The sequence below is a fragment of the Triticum urartu genome, chromosome 1, assembly GCF_003073215.2.
Source record: "Triticum urartu cultivar G1812 chromosome 1, Tu2.1, whole genome shotgun sequence".
Lineage (NCBI taxonomy): Eukaryota > Viridiplantae > Streptophyta > Magnoliopsida > Poales > Poaceae > Triticum > Triticum urartu.
Window position 1 is genome coordinate 345,921,969 of NC_053022.1, and position 16,543 is coordinate 345,938,511.

A 16,543-nucleotide genomic window follows, 5' to 3' on the forward strand; every position below is an offset into this window, starting at 1 on the left:
ATGAGTACTCACGGTTGCTTTCTCCCCCTTTTCCCCCTTTTCCTTTCATTCTGGTTGTCGCAACCAGATGCTGGAGTCCAGGAGCCAGACGCCACCGTCGACGACGACTCCTACTACACCGGAGGTGCCTACTACTACGTGATGCCCGCTGACGACGACCAGGAGTAGTTAGGAGGATCCCAGGCAGGAGGCCTGCGCCTCTTTCGATCTGTATCCCAGTTTGTGCTAGCCTTCTTAAGGCAAACTTGTTTAACTTATGTCTGTACTCAGATATTGTTGCTTCCGCTGACTCGTCTATGATCGAGCTCTTGTATTCGAGCCCTCGAGGCCCCTGGCTTGTAATATGATGCTTGTATGACTTATTTTATTTGTAGAGTTGTGTTGTGATATCTTCCCGTGAGTCCCTGATCTTGATCGTACACGTTTGCGCGTATGATTAGTGTACGATTAAATCGGGGGCGTCACAGAGGGGCCCACGAGGCAGGGGGGTGTGCCCTTGGGGGGCGTGCCCCCCACCCTCGTGACCGCCTCTTTTGTTCCTTGGAGGAGGGTCCAAGTCTCCTGGATCACGTTCGGTGAGAAAATCACGTTCCCGAAGATTTTATTCCGTTTGGACTCCGTTTGATATTCCGTTTCTTCAAAACACTGAAATAGGCAAAAACCAGCAATTCTGGGTTGGGCCTCCGGTTAATAGGTTAGTCCCAAAAATAATATAAAAGTGGAAAATAAAGCCCAATATAGTCCAAAACAGTAGATAATATAGCATGGAGAAATCAAAAATTATAGATACGTTGGAGACGTATCAGGCATCCCCAAGCTTAATTCCTGCTCGTCCTCGAGTAGGTAAATGGTAAAAAAGAGAATTTTTGATGTGGAGTGCTACTTGGAATAATTTCAATGCAAATCTTCTTAATTGTGGTATGAATATTCAGATTAGAAAGATTCAAGACAAAAGTTTATATTGACATAAAAAATAATAATACTTCAAGCATACTAACAAAGCAATTATGTCTTCTCAAAATAACATGGCCAAAGAAAGTTATCCCTGCAAAATCATATAGTCTGGCTATGCTCCATCTTCACCACACAAAGTATTTAAATCATGCACAACCCCGATGACAAGCCAAGCAATTGTTTCATACTCTAACTTTTTCGAAACTTTTTCAATCTTCACGCAATACATGAGCATGAGCCATGGATATAGCACTATAGGTGGAATAGAATGGTGGTTGTAGAGAAGACAAAAAGGAGGAGATAGTCTCACATCAACTAGGCGTATCAATGGGCTATGGAGATGCCCATCAATATATACCAATGTGAGTGAGTAGGGATTGCCATGCAACGGATGCACTAGAGCTATAAGTATATGAAAGCTCAAAAAGAAACTAAGTGGGTGTGCATCCAACTAGCTTGCTCATGAAGACCTAGGGCAATTTGAGGAAGCCCATCATTGGAATATACAAGCCAAGTTCTATAATGAAAAATTCCCACTAGTATATGAAAGTGATAACATGAGAGACTCTCTACTATGAAGATCATGGTGCTACTTTGAAGCACAAGTGTGGTAAAAGGATAGTAGCATTGTCCCTTCTCTCTTTTTCTCTCATCATTTTTTTATTTGGGCCTTTTCTCTTTTTTATGGCCTCTTTTTATTTAGGCTTCTTTGGCCTCTCTTTTTTCGTCCGGAGTCTCATCCCGACTTATGGGGGAATCATAGTCTCCATCATTCTTTCCTCACTGGGACAATGCTCTAATAATGATGATCATCACACTTTTATTTTTCTTACAACTCAATACTTAGAACAAAATATGACTCTATGTGAATGCATCCGGCGGTGTACCGGGATATGCAATATGACAATGATGAAGTGTGTCATAATAAACGGAACGGTGGAAAGTTGCATGGCAATATATCTCGGAATGGCTATGGAAATGCCATAATAGGTAGGTATGGTGGCTGTTTTGAGGAAGGTATATGGTAGGTGTATGATACCGGCGAAAGGTGCACGGTATTAGAGAGGCTAGCAAAGGTGGAAGGGTGAGAGTGTGTATAATCCATGGACTCAACATTAGTCATAAAGAACTCATATACTTATTGCAAAAATCTAGAAGTTATCAAAGCAAAGTATTACGCGCATGCTCCTAGGGGGATAGATTGGTAGGAAAAGACCATCGCTCATCCCCGACTGCCACTCATAAGGAAGACAATCAATAAATAAATCATGCTCCGACTTCATCACATAACGGTTCACCATACGTGCATGCTACGGGAATCACAAACTTTTAACACAAGTATTCTTTAAATTCACAACTACTCAACTAGCATGACTTTAATATTATCACCTCCATATCTCAAAACAATTATCATGCTTCAATCTTTTCTTAGTATTCAACACACTCAAAAGAAAGTTTCACAAATCTTGAATACCAAGCATATTATTATTAAGCAAATTACCATGCTATTAAGAGACTCTCAAAATAATTTAAGTGAAGCATGAGAGATCAATAGTTTCTTTAAAACAAATCCACCACCGTGCTCTAAAAGATCTAAGTGAAGCACATAGAGCAAAATTATAACGCTCAAAAGATATAAGTGAAGCACATAGAGCAAAACTACATAGCTCAAAAGATATAAGTGAAGCACATGGAGCAAAATTAACTAGCTCAAAAGATATAAGTGAAGCACATAGAGTATTCTATCAAATTTTAATTCATGTATGGCTCTCTCAAAAGATGTGTACATCAAGGATGATTGTGGCATACTAAGACACAAAGACACAAATAATACAAGACGCTCCAAGCAAAACACATATCATGTTGGTGAATAAAAATATAGCTCCAAGTAAATTACCGATGGAAGTGGACGAAAGAGGGGATGCCTTCCGGGGCATCCCCAAGATTTGACTTTTTGGTGTCCTTGGATTATCTTGGGGGTTCCATGGGCATCCCCAATCTTAGGCTCTTGCCACTCCTTATTCCATGATCCATCAAAAGAATTCACCCAAAACTTGAAAACTTCACAACACAAAACTCAAAATAGAAAACTCGTGAGCTCCGTTAGCGAAAGAAAACAAAAGACCACTTCAAGGTACTGTAATGAACTCATTCTTCATTTATATTGGTGTTAAATCTACTGTATTCCAACTTCTCTATGGATTATAAACTATTTTACTAGCCATAGATTCATCAAAATAAGCAAACAACACACGAAAAACAGAATCTGTCAAAAACAGAACAGTCTGTAGTAATCTGTAGCTAGCGCAAGATCTGGAACCCCAAAAATTCTAAAATAAATTGCTGGACGTGAGGAATTTATCTATTAATCATCTTCAAAAATAATTAACTAAATAGCACTCTTCAAATAAAAATTATAGCAGTTCTCGTGAGCGCTAAAGTTTCTGTTTTTTACAGCAAGTTCAACAAGACTTTCCCCAAGTCTTCCCAACGGCTCTACTTGGCACAAACACTAATTAAACACAAAAAACACAACCAAAACAGAGGCTAGATAAATTATTTATTACTAAACAGGATCAAAAAGCAAGGAATAAAAATAAAATTGGGTTGCCTCCCAACAAGCGCTATCGTTTAACGCCCCTAGCTAGGCATAAAAGCGAGGATAGATCTAGGTATTGCCATCTTTGGTAGGCAATCCATAAGTGGCTCTCACGATAGTTTCATATGGTAATTTTATTTTATTTCTAGGAAAGTGTTCCATGTACTTTTTTAATGGAAATTGAAATCTAATATTCCCTTCCTTCATATAAATAATCGCACCAACCATTCTAAGGAAAGGTCTACCAAGAATAATAGGGCAAGAAGGATTGCAATCTATATCAAGAACAATGAAATCTATGGGCACATAATTCCTATTTGCAACAATAAGAACATCATTAATCCTTCCCATAGGTTTCTTAATAGTGGAATCCACAAGATGCAAGTTTAGAGAGCAATCATCAAAATTACGAAAATCTAGCAAATCACACAAAGTCTTGGGAATAGTAGAGACACTAGCACCCAAATCACACAAAGCATAAAACTCATAATCTTTAATTTTAATTTTAATAGTTGGTTCCCACTCATCATAGAGTTTTCTAGGGATAGAAACTTTCAACTCAAGTTTTTCTTCATAAGATTGCATCAAGGCATCAACAATATGTTCGGTGAAGGCTTTATTTTGACTATAAGCATGTGGAGAATTTAGCACGGATTGCAACAAGGAAATACAATCAATTAAAGAGAAACTTTCATAATTAAATTCCTTGAAATCCAATACAGTGGGTTTAGCAACATCTAGATTTTATTTTATTTCAATCCCACTTTCATCAATTTCATCATTAAGATCTAAATACTCCGAATTTTTAGAACGCCTTCTAGGTAATGGAAGATCATATTCAGTTTCATCAAGATTCATATTGCAAAATAAAGATTTAATAGGAGACACATCAATAACTTTTAGATCTTCATCTTGATTTTCATAGGTATTGGAAGAACACGCTTTAATAAAGGCATCTTTGGAAGCATGCATCCTAGCGGTTCTTTCCTTGCACTCATCAATGGAAATTCTCATGGTTTTGAGAGACTCATTGATATCATGCTTAGGAGGAATAGATCTAAGCTTTAAAGAATCAATCTCAAGAGAAATTGTATCAATGTTTCTAGCCAAATCATCAACTTTAAGCAATTTCTCCTCATGCAAAGCATTAAAATTCTTTTGTGAATTCATAAATTCTTTAACACTATTCTCAAATTCAGAGGGCATCTTATTATAATTTCCATAAGAGTTGTTGTAGGAATTCCCATAATTATTAGAAGGATTACTAGGATATGGCCTAGGATTAAAATTCCCTCTATAAGCATTGTTACCAAAATTATTCCTACCAACAAAATTCACATCCATAGATTCATTGTTATTCTCAATCAAAGTAGACAAAGGCATATCATTAGGATCAGAAGAAACACTCTTAGTAGCAAATAATTTCATAAGTTCATCCATCTTTGCACTCAACACATTAATTTCTTCTATCGCATGCACCTTTTTATTAGAAGATCTTTCAGTATGCCATTGAGAATAATTAACCATAATATTATCTAGGAGTTTAGTAGCATCTCCTAAAGTGATTTTCATAAAAGTGCCTCCCGCGGCCGAATCTAAAAGATTTCTAGAAGCAAAATTAAATCCGGCATAAAATTTTTGTATAATCATCCACAAATTCAAACCATGAGTAGGGCAATTATGTATCATTAATTTCATTCTCTCCCAAGCTTGTGCAACAGGTTCATGATCAAGTTGTTTAAATTTCATAATATCGTTTCCAAGAGAGATGATCTTAGCGGGAGGAAAATACTTAGAGATAAAAGCATCTTTGCACTTGTTCCATGAATCAATACTATTCTTAGGCAAAGACGAAAACCAAGCTTTAGCACGATCTCTAAGCGAAAAAGGAAATAGCTTCAATTTAACAACATCATTATTGACATCTTTTTTCTTTTGCATATCACATAAATCAACGAAGCTATTCAGATGAGTAGCGGCATCTTCACTAGGAAGGCCGGCGAATTGATCTTTCATAACAAGATTCAACAAAGCAGTATTAACTTCACAAGATTCATCATCGATAAGAGGAGCAATCGGAGTGCTAAGGAAATCATTATTATTGGTGTTGGTGAAGTCACACAATTTGGTAGTATCTTGAGCCATCGCGACAAACAAGCAATCTAACACACGAGCAAAGAAAAAGCAAGCGGGCAAAAGAGGCAAATAGAGAGGGAGGATAGAGAGAGAGAGGGCAAATAAAATAGCAAGGGTGAATTGGGGGGAGAGGAAAACGAGAGGCAAATGGCAAGTAATGTAATGCGAGAGATAGGGATTGCGATGGGTACTTGGTATGTAGACTTTTCGCGTAGACTCCTCGGCAACGGCGCCAGAAATCCTTCTTGCTACGTCTTGAGCTTGCGTTGGTTTTCCCCGAAGAGGAAGGGATGATGCAGTAGAGTAGCGTAAGTATTTCCCTCAGTTTTTGAGAACCAAGGTATCAATCCAGTAGGAGGCCACGCTCAAGTCCCTCGTACTTGCACAAAATGATAACTACTCGCAACCAACGCGATTAGGGGTTGTCAATCCCTTCACGGTCACTTACGAGAGTGAGATCTGATAGATATAATATTTTTTGGTATTTTTGGTATAAAGATGCAAAGTAAAAAGTAAAGGCAAAGTAAAAAAGCAAAGCAAGATTAAAGTGATGGAGATTGATATGATGAGAATAGACCTGGGGGCCATAGGTTTCACTAGTGGCTTCTCTCAAGAGCATAAGTATTCTACGGTGGGTGAACAAATTACTGTTGAGCAATTGACAGAATTGAGCATAGTTATGAGAATATCTAGGCATGACCATGTATATAGGCATCACGTCCGTGACAACTAGACCGAAACGATTCCGCATCTACTACTATTACTCCACTCATCGACCGCTATCCAGCATGCATCTAGAGTATTAAGTTAAAAACAGAGTAACGCCTTAAGCAAGATGACATGATGTAGAGAGATAAATTCATGCAATATGAAATAAACCCCATCTTGTTATCCTCGATGGCAATGATGCAATACGTGCCTTGCTGCCCCTTCTGTCACTGGGTAAGGACACCGCAAGATCGAACCCAAAGCTAAGCACTTCTCCCATGGAAAGAACTACCAATCTAGTTGGCCAAACCAAACGGATAATTCGAAGAGACTTGCAAAGATAACCAATCATACATAAAAGAATTCAGAGAAGATTCAAATATTATTCATAGATAAACTTGATCATAAACCCACAATTCATCGGTCTCAACAAACACACCGCAAAAAGAAGGTTACATCGAATAGATCTCCACAAGAGAGGGGGAGAACTTTGTATTGAGATCCAAAAAGAGAGAAGAAGCCATCTAGCTACTAACTATGGACCCGAAGGTCTGAGGTAAACTACTCACACTTCATCGGAGAGGCTATGATGATGTAGAAGCCCTCCGTGATGATGGCCCTCTTCCGGCGGAGCTCCGGAACAGGCCCCAAGATGGGATCTCGTGGATACAGAAATTTGCGGCGGTGTAATTAGGTTTTTGGCTCCTATTCTGATCATTTGGGGGTATGTGTGTATATATAGGAGGAAGAAGTACGCCGGAGGAGCACCGAGGGGCCCACGAGGTAGGGAGCGTGCCCTAGGGGGCGCCCCCACCCTCGTGACCGCCTCTTTTGTTCCTTGGAGCAGGGTCCAAGTCTCCTGGATCACGTTCGGTGAGGAAATCACGTTCCCGAAGATTTTATTCCGTTTGGACTCCGTTTGATATTCCGTTTCTTGGAAACACTGAAATAGGAAAAAAACAGCAATTCTGGGCTGGGCCTCCGGTTAATAGGTTAGTCCCAAAAATAATATAAAAGTGGAAAATAAAGCCCAATATAGTCCAAAACAGTAGATAATATAGCATGGAGCAATCAAAAATTATAGATACGTTGGAGACATATCACTCAACTAGCATGACTCTAATATCACCATCTTCATGTCTCAAAACAATCATCAAGTATCAAACTTCTCATAGTATTCAACGCACTTTTTATGATAGTTTTTATTATACCCATCTTGGATGCCTATCATATTAGGACTAATTTTATAGCCAAAGCAAATTACCATGATGTTCAAAAAGGCTCTCGAAATAATATAAGTGAAGCATGAGAGATCAATAATTTCTACAAAATAAAACCACCACCGTTCTCTAAAAAGATATAAGTGAAGCACTAGAGCAAAATAATCTAGCTCAAAAGATATAAACGAAGCACATAGAGTATTCTAATAAATTCCGATTCTTGTGTGTCTCTCCCAAAGGTGTGTACAGCAAGGATGATTGTGGTAAACTAAATAGCAAAGACTCAAATCATACAAGACGCTCCAAGCAAAACACATATCATGTGGTGAATAAAAATATAGCCTCAAGTAAAGTTACCGATAGACGAAGATGAAAGAGGGGATGCCTTCCGGGGCATCCCCAAGCTTAGGCTTTTGGTTGTCCTTGAATTTTACCTTAGGCATCCCCAAGCTTAGGCTCTTGCCACTCCTTATTCCAAAATCCATCAATTCTTTAACCAAAACTTGAAAACTTCACAACACAAAACTTCAACGGAAAATCTCATCAGCTTCGTTAGTATAAGAAAACAAACCACCACTTCAAGGTACTATAATGAACTCTATATTGGTGTTAAACCTACTGTATAACTTCTCTATGGTTCATACCCCCCCCCCCCGCCGCCCCCGACACTAGCCATAGATTCATCAAAATAAGCAAACAACACACGAAAAACAGAATCTGTCAAAAACAGAACGGTCTGTAGTAATCTGTAGATTTTGAATACTTCTGTAACCCCAAAAATTCTGAAATAAATTGTTGGACTTGAGGAATTTGTCTGTTAATCATCTTCAAAAAGAATCAACCTAATCGCGCTCTCCAGTAAAAAAATGGCAGCAAATCGCGTGAGCGCTAAAGTTTCTGTTTTTTACAGCAAGATCGCAAAGACTTCCCCCAAGTCTTCCCAAAGGTTCTACTTGGCACAAACACTAATTAAAAGCATAAAACCACATCTAAACAGAAGCTAGATGAATTATTTATTACCAAACAGGAACAAAAAACAAGAAACAAAAATAAAATTGGGTTGCCTCCCAACAAGCGCTATCGTTTAACGCCCCTAGCTAGGCATAAAAATAAGAATAGATCTAGGTATTGCCATGATAATGATAAGGTAAATCGCGAAAACTCATCTCATACTCCCTACGTTCAGCAGCAAGCTTTCTTTGTGTCAAGCAAAAGTAATCAAAAGGGCTAAATTTAATGGGACAAAAGTCCCCAAGATCAAGCTCGGGAGGTATTGGTTCCTCCTTTGGCCCCTCATATTGCACAACCAATTCATCATTATAAGAATTCTTTGGCAAAAATTCATGAGCCTTTGTTCAAGGGAAAAACCTAACCCATTGTTCTGGATGGCAAAATTATCATTAGTTCAGAGATCATGTCAACAAGAACATCGATAGGAACCTTCTTTCTAAGGTTTTCGTTAAAAGCAATATGATCTAAAGATCGTAAACACATTATGTCCTCTTCATAAAAAGGATTGCTTCTATGGGAGGACGGTCGGCATCCACCCTATAATGCGCAAAACATTCATTGGCCTCTTTTATTATAAATCTGAACTCATGAGCTAAAAAGATGGTAGCAGCTCGCTTAACAGAAGAATGCTCAATATTAGAAAATTCTAGAAAGATCCTCTGTATGCAAGGATGCATATTGATAAATTGTCTTTCAAGTTCAACCACAAGCAATGATATAGCATCCGCAAGAATACTAGTTTTTTGAAGAATAGACCCGCTCATGGTGGGCAAAGCACCGGCATAAGTAAAGAAATCTTGAATAACTCCTTTTCCAATAATATTACCACTACCAATCCGAAACTTTTTAGTGTGTAAAATAGTAGGTTCTTCAAAAGCATCAAAGTTTTCCATGTTATTACTACTATCCTTACCAATGATAACCTCCCCAATTTCAGACATGATGGCTACAAGTTGCACAAAGAACGGGCACACGAAGGCAAGAAAAAGAGCAACGAAGACGAGGCGAGCAAAAAAGAGGGCGAATAAAACATCAAGGGTGAAGTGGGGGAGAGGAAAACGAGAGGCAAATGGCAAATAATGTAATGTGAGGGATAAGAGTTTGTGATTGGTACTTGGTATGTCTTGACTTGATGAAACCTCACCGGCAACGGCGCCAAAAATATTTCTTGCTACCTCTTGAGCATGCGTTGGTTTTCCCTTGAAGAGGAAAGGGTAATGCAGCACAGTAGCGTAAGTATTTTCCTCCATTTTGAGAACCAAGGTATCAATCCAGTAGGAGGTAACACACAAGTCACCTAGTACCTACACAACCAAACAAGAACCTCGCAACCAACACGATAAAGGGGTTGTCAATCCCTTAACGGTCACTTACGAAAGTGAGATCTGATAGAGATAATAAGATAAATATTTTTGGTATTTTTATGGTATAGATTGGAAAATAAAGATTGCAAAATAAACGGTAATAGAAATAGCAAAGTAATATGAAAATAATATGATGGAAGATAGACCCGGGGGCCATAGGTTTCACTAGTGGCTTCTCTCTATATAGCAATTTCTACGGTGGGTGAACGAATTATTGTCAAGCAATTGATAGAAAAGCGAATACTTATGAGAATATCTAGGCATGGTCATTGTATATAGGCATCACGTCCGCAACAAGTAGACCGAAATGGTTATGCATCTACTACTATTACTCCACACATCGACCGCTATCCAGCATGCATCTAGAGTATTAAGTTCATAAGAACAAAGTAACGCATTAGAAAAGATGACATGATGTAGAGGGATAAACTCAAGCAATATGATATAAACCCCATCTTTTTATCCTCGATGGCAACAATACAATATGTGCCTTGTTGCCCCTGCTATCACTGGGAAAGGACACCATAAGATTGAACCCAAAGCTAAGCACTTCTCCCATTGCAAGAAAGATCAATCTAGTAGGCCAAACCAAACTGATAATTCAAAGAGACTTGCAAAGATATTTAAATAATGCATAAAATAATTCATAGAAGAATCAAATATTGTTCATAGATAATCTTGATCATAAACCCACAATTCATCGGATCTCGACAAACACACCGCAAAAAGAATTACATTGAATAGATCTCCAAGAGAATTAAGGAGAACTTTGTATTGAGATACAAAGAGAGAGAAGAAGCCATCTACCTAATAACTATGGACCCAAAGTTCTGTGGTAAACTGCTCACATATCATCGGAGAGGCTATGGTGTTGATGTAGAAGCCCTCCATGATCGATTCCCCCTCCGACAGAGCACCGAAAAAGGCCCCAAGATGGGATCTCACGGGTACAGAAGGTTGCGGTGGTGGAAATAGGGTTTTGTTGTCCTCCTAGATGTTTTTGGGTATATAGGTATATATAGGAGGAAGAAGTACGTCGGTGGAGTTGCGAGGGGCCCACGATGGTGGGGGCGCGCCTCCCTGCCTCGTGGCCTCCTCGCTTCTTTCTTGACGTCCACTCCAAGTCTCCTGGATCACGTTTGTTCCAAAAATAACTCTCCCAAAGGTGTCATTCCGTTTGATATTCCTTTTCTACGAAACACTGAAATAGGCAAAAAAATAGCAATTTGCACTGGGCCTTTGGTTAGTAGGTTAGTCCCAAAAATAATATAAAAAGGTAAATTAAAGCCCATTAAACATCCAAAACAGGTAATATAATAGCATGGAACAATAAAAAATTAAAGATACGTTGGAGACGTATCAACTTCCAATCTACAACTCCCAGTTTGTTGTCTTCTTCGTCAAGGGTAAATTAAAAGTTACTTTTACCGCCCTTGCTGATTCTGGTGATTACCACAAAATCTTCAAAAGGTGTTTATTCTTCAACTTCCACATTGTAAACACCGCACACAAGCATCTGTTCTTGATCTATTTCTCTATGATACGTTTTTCTTCAAGATTCCTCAATTATGTGGATTTTTTCAATCTATACAACTCTGGAATCTAAGTCAAAGAACACATGGTGAAATTCCTGAAGACACCTCTTGTCAAATTCCTCAAACTTGTTCTTTTTGCAAAAACTTCTGAGAATGCATATGACCTCTCCAAGTTCTTCGCACCTATACTCTATTCACAGGTACTCATGTCCGCTGCTGAATCACTAGGTTCTCATCAACTTAACTCATTTGTAGCGTTCCTGGAAGACAGATTGCATATCTTCAGAAAACTCTGTTGTTCAAATTCCTCGGCTGAAGAAAATGGCTGACAACAAGAAACCTCAAAAGGGAGGGAAGAAATTGGAAGTCAACACTACTTTTGAAATCCCTGAAGACATCTATGTAGGGTACTGCACACCTCCTGAAGAAACGAAGAATGAGCGCAAAGTGCGCATTCAGAAGATTGAGAGGGTATGGGCCAGAGAATGGAGGGAATATCGCTATGTCACTCCCAAGGACATGAAGAAATTCGGTGTACACCCTCCATGCCCAAGACCTCCATTGGCACCTCGACAAGTTGTTGATCCCTCTAGCATCAGAAGAGGTGAGGAATTTCCCGCTGAATGGGCCAAGCGACAAGCTAAACTGGCCAAAGTGGCCAAAGAGGCAGTGAGGAAATTCAACGAAGACACTATTGCTGCTAATGTTGTGGCCTTTGCTAGCAAGCCCAAGAAGGCTATGCCTAATAAGCCAGCTCGCGAACCACCAAGTACCTCAGCAATGCCCTCACGGCCAAGCTCTTCTGTGCCCTCAAAGCAAATTTCTCAAGCTGCTCTAGTTCCTCCAGCTGCAAAATCTTCTACTGCTCCTGCTAAGTCCTCGACACCTGTGCATCTTGCCTCTTGCCAAAGGACCATAGGCATCTCACTTGCTTCAGGAGCGTCTGCAAGTTCTTCAGCTCCTGCGCAGTCCTCAACAGGCCCAAATTTGCTGAAGACCAAGGCCACTGCTTGACGAGGCACTAGACCAAGTCCTCACAAGAAGCAGGTTGCCTTTAATGTGTCGTCTAGTGAAGACGAGACTGATGATGAAGAATTGGAAGAAATCATCAGAGACAGACAGCAAAGGGCCGCTAGAGCCAAAGGTAGTAATGTGCCTCTTCTTCTGGATCCCAAGTTGATCCTTGAGTACATTGATCTTTGGCACAAGGACCCCAACACTCCGATGCCTGATTTCAAACTCACACCTGGTCAGACTCACATGCTGACTACCTTCATAGGCGAGGAAAAATGGAAGTTTGAAAAGGCTAGGCAGCTGAAGAAAGCTCAGTACAAGAAGGAGCATTTTCTGAAGAAGCACGTTGTCAAAATGACAACTGATGAACTTGTGGCCATGCAAGCTGAGATCAATGGACTCAGTGATGTATTTGACGAATACCGTGTAGATTGGCTAGGAGCCAAGGTCAGATTCGTCAAGATGGCGAAGGGATTCATCTCCAATGTTGCAACCCCAACGCAACATGAATCTCCTCAAGCTGATGCATCTGCACAACCTACTTAAGAACATGCCAGCACCGCTGATGAAAATCAGGCTGCTAAAGAAACTGAAAGCGCCAGGGCTATTGAAGACATTCCAGCCGCTGAAGAAACTGCTAGGGCAACCACTAGTGTCGGGGATATACCCTGCGGTATGACCCGGCCGGAGATATGACCCGGCTGGGACTTGGTATTTCATTGGTAAGCCCGTAGATTATTTAAGCCAGATGTTTAGCTGACAGATTGTAAGCCGGCAGATTGTTTAAGCTAGATGTTAAGCTGGCAGATTGTAAGCCGGCAGAATGTTTAAGCTAGACAGTTAAGCCAGACAATTAAGAAGCCCAAGATGTTAAGAAGCCCATGGTGAGAAGCCCATGGAGAGAAACCCGCGAAGAGAAGTCAGAATAGTTAAGTCTTAAGTCTGAGTTGGACTCTACATGTAACCCGCCCCTTCAACTTATATAAGGAGGTGTAGGATCGAAAATATGTCTAGAGGGGGGTGATTAGACTACTTGACCAAATAAAAATCTAGCCTTTTCCCAATTTTAGTTCTTGGCAGATTTTAGCTATCTTAGCACAAGTCAAGCAATATCCACACAATTCAAGCAAGCATGCAAAAGAGTATATGAGCAGCGGAAAGTAAAGCATGCAACTTGCAAGAATGTAAAGGGAAGGGTTTGGAGGATTCAAATGCAATTGGAGACACGGATGTTTTTGTCATGGTTCTGATAGGTGGTGCTATCATACATCCACGTTGATGGAGACTTCAACCCATGGAGGGTAACGGTTGCGCGAGTCCACGGAGGGCTCAACCCACGAAGGGTCCATGAAGAAGCAACCTTGTCTATTCCATCACAGCCGTCGCCCACGAAGGACTTGCCTCACTAGCGGTAGATCTTCATGAAGTAGGCGATCTCCTTGCCCTTACAAACTCCTTGGTTCAACTCCACAATCTTGTCGGAGGCTCCCAAGTGACACCTAGCCAATCTAGGAGACACCACTCTCCAAGAAGTAACAAATGGTGTGTTGATGATGAACTCCTTGCTCTTGTGCTTCAAATTATAGTCTCCCCAACACTCAACTCTCTCTCTCAGGATTTGGATTTGGTGGAAAGAAGATTTGAGTGGAAAGAAACTTGGGGAAGGCTAGAGATCAAGGTTCATATGGTTGGAATGGAATATCTTGACCTCAACACAAGTGTAGGTGGTTCTCTCTCAGAAAATGTGTATTGGAAGTGTAGGTATGTTCTGATGGCTCTATCCACGAATGAAGAGTGGGTGGAGGGGTATATATAGCCTCCACACAAAATCTAACCGTTACACACAATTTGCCAAACTCGGTGGGACCGAATGGTTAAACTCGGTCGGACCGATTCAGCAAACCTAGTGACAGTTAGGATTTTCGGTGGGACTGAGATGCAACTCGGTAGGACTGATATGGTTAGGGTTAGGGCATAATGTAATCTCGGTGTGACTGATTACACAAACTCGGTAGGACCGATTTTGGTAATAAGCTAACCAGAGAGTTGGTCAGGTAAACTCGGTAGGACCGATTCGCTCATCTCGGTGAGACCGAAATGTTACAGAAGGGAAACAGAGAGTTTGCATTGCAATCTCGGTGGGACCGATCGCTCATCTCGGTAAGACCGAAACGTTACAAAGGGAAACAGAGAGATTACAATCCCATCTCGGTGAGACCGAGATCCCTATCGGTGAGACCGATTTGCCTAGGGTTTGTGGCAGTGGCTATGACATTTGAAACTCGGTGGCGCCGGATAGAAAGAATCGGTGGGGCCGAGTTTGACTTTTGGTTTAGGTCATATGTGGATGTGGGAAGGTAGTTGAGGATTTTGGAGCATATCACTAAGCATTTTGAGCAAGCAAGCCATTAAGCAACACCTCATCCCTCCTTGATAGTATTGGCTTTTCCTATAGACTCAATGTGATCTTGGATCACTAAAATATAAAATGTAGAGTCTTGAGCTTCAAGCTTGAGCCAAACTTTTTGTCCTTAGAATTTTGAGGGATCCACTTTCCTCATCCATGCCATGCCATTCATTGAGCTTTTCCTGAAATATTAATCTTGGAATAATGTTAGCTCAATGAGCTATATGTTGTTAGGAATTACCAAAACCACCTAGGGATAGTTGCACTTTCAATCTCCCCCTTTTTGGTAATTGATGACAACATATAGATCAAAGCTTCGACAAATGATAATAAGAGTGAAAGATATTGTCGCTTTGAGAAGTATGTGAAAAGCAAGAGCTCCCCCTAAATTTGTGCATATCTTAAGATTTGCTTTGGACTGCAAATGCACAATGAGTTAGGGTCATGGGTTACTCTTCCATGTCACATACATCTTGGTGGAACGCTCAAAATGATAAGAATTAAATACGTGCACTCATCACCAAGCAAAGTGAATGATCATGTATGGATAAGTAAGATAATATCATCTAACAAGCATAAGTGTAGCTTATGATCAACCACATGATCATCAATGTCTCACAGATAATAGCATAGTATCTCAAGCAATCAAAAGAAAAACAAAGTTCAACCAAGAAGACAAGAGAGAACAAAAGCAAACTCTCTCTCTCGAAGCCTATTATCTTTACATTTTCTCCCCCTTTGGCAACAAGTTACCAAAAAGTTCATAGAAAATGCATAGCACTAAAACGTCTCTCAGGCTTGGTCTTCAGGTGGTGGTGTCCGGAGAATGCCAAGGACGAAGGCTTCAGTCGAAGTAGATGGAGCTGATGGAGTAGGTGCTGGAGCTAGTTGCGCTGAAGTTGTAGCTGGTGCAGATGAAGTGGCTCTAGTGTCTGGAACAGGCACTGCAGCAGACCTCTGAGCTCTAGGCACTCTGGCAAATGCATCAGTGGTTGTCTTGCCCTTCCTCTCCTGCATATCATCTTGAAGTTGCTCCACAATAGACTGAATCTCAGTTACCTTCACATCCAAGTCATAGAATTTTTGCTCCATGATTCTTTCCAAGCTCTCCTGGTTTTGAGTCAGGGTGGCCAGTCCCTTCTCAATCCTCAGAGTGGATGCAATCAGGTAGCCAAGCTGATCTTGCTTGCTTTTCAAAAGGTACTCAAATGCCTCCTCTTGAGTTGGCATCTTGGCAGCCTTCTCTTTCTTTGCTTTCTCCTTCTTCTCTTGAGCTTGTACTGATGATGGTTCATTCTCATTCATCACAACTTGATTGTCCTTAAAGTCAGGATAGATAGGCAAGTGTTCCTTATCCAACAAGTATGTGCCTGTGCCCATCTTTGAGTTTATCAACTCCTGGATCTATGGGGCATATCCACAACTTCTTTTCTGGTCAGCTGCAGTCCTCTTGATAGTCTCAACTATAAGGCTCATGACCTTGAACTTCTGTGGCACATCAAATATATGTAGCAACTTAATTACATGGCCTCGGATCATTCTGTGATCACCAGACTTGGGCAAGAGAGTGTGCCTAAGGATCCAATTGATTGTAG